General features: G+C 34.2%; 1 non-coding gene across 1 annotated transcript; it reads right to left on the bottom strand.

Moving 5' to 3' along the window:
• Positions 1-320: 320 nt before the first annotated feature.
• LOC122238876 lies at positions 321-427 on the bottom strand. The gene has a single exon (XR_006218028.1). It is a non-coding gene; the product is annotated as a U6 spliceosomal RNA (small nuclear RNA).
• Positions 428-5,018: the final 4,591 nt, after the last annotated feature.

The following is a 5,018-nucleotide window of genomic DNA, read 5'->3' on the forward strand; positions in this document are numbered from 1 at the left end:
TTCTCCTATTCTGTGCAGGCTTTGTTATCAAGATTATACTAACCTAATGAGGTTGGCAAAGTGTTTCATTCTCTGCCTCCTATTTTCTAGATGAATTTGGGCCGCATTGGAATTATTGCTGTTTGAATGTCTGATAGAAATTGCCAGAGAAGTAATCATAGCTTAAAATTTTCTTTGTGGAAAGATTTTTGAGTACTGATTCAATGTCTTTAATAATTATATAACTATTGATATTTTCTATTTTTTAAGTCTATTTTGCAAAATTATTTTTTCTGTATAATTATCCATTTCACCTTGATTTTCTTTTTCTTTCTTTCTTTTTTTTTTTTTTTTTTTTTTTTTTTTTGCATGTCATCCTTGCGCAGGGGCCATGCTGATCTTCTCTGTATCGTTCCAATTTTAGTATATGTGCTGCTGAAACGAGCACTTGATTTTCAAATCTATTGACTTAACAACTGTTTACAATAGCTTCTTTTAAAAATAAATTTGCAATAAGGTATATTTAATTAAAAAAATAAAATAAATAAAATGTGTAAGTCAAGAAAAAAAATAAAAGTAAGCACTGATCTGTCACAAAAAAAAAAAAGAAAAAAAAAAGAAATTTGCAGGATATAAAGTGGTGTCTCCTTTTTCTTTCCTGGTAATGGTTATTTGTGCTTTCTTTAATGTTTTCAAAGAACTAACTTAGATTTCTTTATCTTATCTATTACATGTTTGTTTGCCTATTCTATTAATTTTTATCTTATCTTTATTTCTTTATCTCCTTCATTCTACTTTTGTTGGATTTCTTTTAACTTTTTGTATGGATGTTTACTATATTAATTTTGAGACATTTTAAACATTAATAAACACATGTAATCAACATTTTTTTCTTCTAAATCCTCAAGTTTAAGTTGTAATACATTATCATTCAGCTTAGAATACTTCCTAAATTCTGTCATGATTTCTTCTTTGACTTATGGGACAGTTAGAAGTTTATTTATTTCCGTATATTTTCACATTTAAGGTCGTTGTCTTTTATTCTAGAGTAATTCCACTTTGACCAGAGAACATACTATGTGTTACTATAATCCTTTGAAAGCTGTTGGGACTTAACCCTATGACCCAGTTTTTGCTCAAGTTTTGTAAATGTTCCATGTGTGCTTAAAAAAGATGTGCATAATGCAGTTGTTAGGTGCAATGTTCTAAATATACCCATTAAAGGTTTTCCCCCTATTTTATCAGTCATTGATAAAAATGTTAAAATCAACCATCATGAATGTGTATTTGCCTTTTTTTATTTGAGATTTTTTCTTTAGCTTTATACATTTTGGTAAATATGGTATTAGGTGCCCACAAAGTAAAAATTATTGTATCTTCAAGATGAATACAATTCTTTTTATCTATATACATTGGGCCTTTCTATTTCTAACAGTCTTTTGCCTTAATGTCCATTTTAAAATATTTATATAGCTATACAAGTTTTCTTTTTGAATGGTGTTTGTGTTCTATATTTTTCATCTTTTTATTTTCACGTTTTATAGATTTTATGTCTTAGATTTGTCTTTTATAAAGGGCATATAATTAGATTGCAGTATTTTTCCCCAGTGTGAAAATCAGCCTCTTAACTGGAACAGTTAATGCATTTGTATTTCATATAATTGCCTATATATAAGGTTGAAATCCAACATTTTATTTTGTGCTCTCCATTTATCATACTTATTGAATGTTTTGTCTGCTTCCTGGCTTTCTTTTGAAGTGATTCTTTATATTTCTACTTCTACCCATAATATTTCAAAATGTATGCACTTTTCTTTTTTGAGTGATTACTCTGGAAATTATGATATCCCTTCTTAACTTTCTAATGTCTAAATGCAATTGTGGATAAAACACAACTTAGACTACTTTAATTTTGTTTATTCCCTCCCAACTTCTATATAACTGTTGTGTATTTTAAGTCTCTTTTATCCACAGAAGACATTTATTTAGTTATTTTTTAAAGGTTTCCTAAATACTACAGCTTTTTGTTTTCTTTTCAGTCCTTGTTTCTCAGAACCCACATCTAAGCCAGATTTCCTTGTACTTGAAGTATACCCATTAGAATTCCTATTTATTTATTTATTTGTTTATTTAGGAGAGAGAGAGTGCTAGCAGGGGAGGGGAAGAGGGAGAGAGAGAATCCCAAGCAGGCTCCATGTCCTGTGTGAGCCCTATGCAGGGCTTGATCTCAGGAACTGTGAGATCATGACCTGAGCAGATATCAAGGGTCGGTCACTTAACTGACTTGAGCCATCTAGGCACCCCTAGAATTTCCTTTAGTTTAAATGTGCTGGTAGTTTTCTCTCTCAGGATTTTGTTTGTCTGCAAATGTCTTTAATTTTGCTTGCATTCTTGAAAGATATTTTCAATTGGTATAGAATTCTCGGTGGACAGATTACAGATATCATTCCGTTCTCTTATGGTTTACATTGTTGCTTCAGAACAAGTCAGCAGTTAAGTGATCACATTTTAGAGGATGTTTTTTTATTCTCTGGATGCTTTTGAGACTTTTTATTTCACTTCAGCCTTCTGTAGTCTTGCCGTGATATGTATAGATATGAATACCATTTTTATTTAGCTTGCTGGAATATCTTGGGCTTCTTGGATCTATGGTGTGGTCTCTTTTGTTAGTTTGGAATATTCTGGGTCATTACCTTTTAAAATATTGCCTCTAATATACTCTCTCTTTGCTTTTAAGGACTTCTGAAATGGTATGTGGGGGCTAAGGGAGAGGGTGCAGGGGAGAAATTATCCTGATTAGGAGATAAGTAACATAGTATTATTGATTAGTAGAAAGTTAACGTTTATTGAGGTCTGACTATACTCCACAAAAATGTTTTACATGTGTGTACTAGTTATCTAGTCAGCTACCCCAAAACCTGGCAGTTAAAAACAGTAAGTGTGTATTATTTCACACAAGAGGTGTAGGTGTCCTAGAGTGGCTTAGCTGGGTAGTTCTAGCTCAGGATCTCTCTTAAGATTTAACTTGTTGGTGGGGGTCAGGGAGCAGTCATCTGATGTGCTGACCATGGCTGAAGGATCTGCTTATAAGCTCATACAGTGGTTGCTAGCAGGATGCTTTAGTTCCTTGCTGGCTGTTGAGATATGAGATTCAGTTCATGTCCATTCTATACTTGTCTCCTATTCAGGACTCTTCAGACCAAAATAGGGCACATACTTAGTATTAGTTACCCTGAAAATAAGGCCAAAATCAGATGACTTTAAAGTAATTAAAAATTATAAAAGAGGCAAAGGTCATTTTTCACTTTCTTTAGTTTAGTGTTTGGTTTTTTAATATCCATCTTTATTAATTTTATCCTGAATGTGCATATGAAATTCTAGGGATCAGAGAAAGATTTCTTATGAATTACTTCACAGTGAGTAATACGTGTGTCAGCCTGTCTTGCATCAGGTCTTATCCCTGGGGCACAATGATGAAAACCAAGTCACATGTCCTATGTGAGTGCCGTACCCTCCTTAAATGAAGATTGAAGGGTAAAGAGGCAGCTGTGACTTCTCCTCCTAGAATGAAGTCCTTGGACATGAAATGGGCCTGAGTCCTCACTCTAATATTTTGTTATGCTGATAAAAGCTCTCCAGGAGCCAGATAGCCCCACATTTCTACCACCCAAAGTTGTCAAGTTCCACTTTCATCTCTTTTGACACACAAATACCTAGGAAGATAGTGCTCCAGTCCCCTTGTCATCTTCAGCTATAACCTAGAGCCCATCCTGGGATGTAACAATTCAGCTTTTGGGGAGACAAAAGATGTTTTATTATTCTTTGAATCAGTTGGATTAGGTAAACACATGGCTACAGACCTAATCTTTATGTATGTGAAAATGTTTCTGTGAGAAATGAAAGCAAAAATTCTATATTGTTATAGCTTTATGTATACATGGCTCAAGAGGCTAGGGATTTTGATAGGAACACTAAGTCTCGGGAAGTTGTATTTCTTCATAGTTGTACCCCACTGGCTTGAGGAATGTCTGTAGTGGCACCTTGGCCTAAAAAGTGGGTTCTGATATTGGTGTATCTACCTCTTCTGTATGGATTCTTGGGCTTATTCCTGAAGAGGAACTACTCTCCCCTGATGATTAAAGATTAAATAAAGTACTTTTTCTGGAATTCTTAGGAAAAATGAAAGTCTTCTAGGCACATCAATGGAAAACACTTTTTTGGGGGGTCAAATCTTTGGTTTCTTTAAGATCCAAGCTTATCACTGCCCACAGAGTGCTTCCTAGAAGGCCAATGATTAATTACTTATAGAACGATCAAATCTCATTGTGTTAGTCAACTATTCCCAGGGTAATGCTGCATAACAAACAAAGCTACAAACCTTCATGGTTTACAAAACAAATAGTCACTTTTATTTTTTAACATACATACATACATACATATTTATTTATTTATTTATTTTACAGATTTTGTAGGGTTTGGCTGAAATCAGCTGGGCTTGGTTTTAGATTGTAGGTTGGATTCAGGTTTGTTCCACATAACTCCTTGTTCCGGAAAGAGTGACAACTTGTGGCATGTTCTCACCTGGGGTGGCAGGGAAACAAGGAGATGAACAGACAAATAAATTTTCTTAAGGCCTTATCATAGAACTGGCACCTATCACTTTCATCTTCATTCATTGGCCAAAGCAAATCATTTCACCATGCTGAACATCAATGGGTAGGGATGTTTTCTTTGCCTATAATGGGAAATAGTTCATACAGACTCATGACAATGGGCATGGATGTATGATTCTTTTAAGGTAGGAAGCAAAGTGTCAGGAAAATAGTATAGTCCACTAAACTCAAGTTTTGAAGTTTAGGACAGTCTTCCAACTTCAACTCACCAGTGGATGTTTGAAACTGGAACTTACTATTTAGGAGGCATGTGGCAAAGATGGTGAACTGTCCACCAAAAAATGTATGATCTCCCTTCCAGTGAGTGGTGTTTTTGCTTGGAAGCATATACCCAACAGGGAATACTTTTCCCATACTTTTGCATCC

Source organism: Panthera tigris, chromosome B2, assembly GCF_018350195.1.
Source record: "Panthera tigris isolate Pti1 chromosome B2, P.tigris_Pti1_mat1.1, whole genome shotgun sequence".
In the NCBI taxonomy this organism is placed as follows: domain Eukaryota; kingdom Metazoa; phylum Chordata; class Mammalia; order Carnivora; family Felidae; genus Panthera; species Panthera tigris.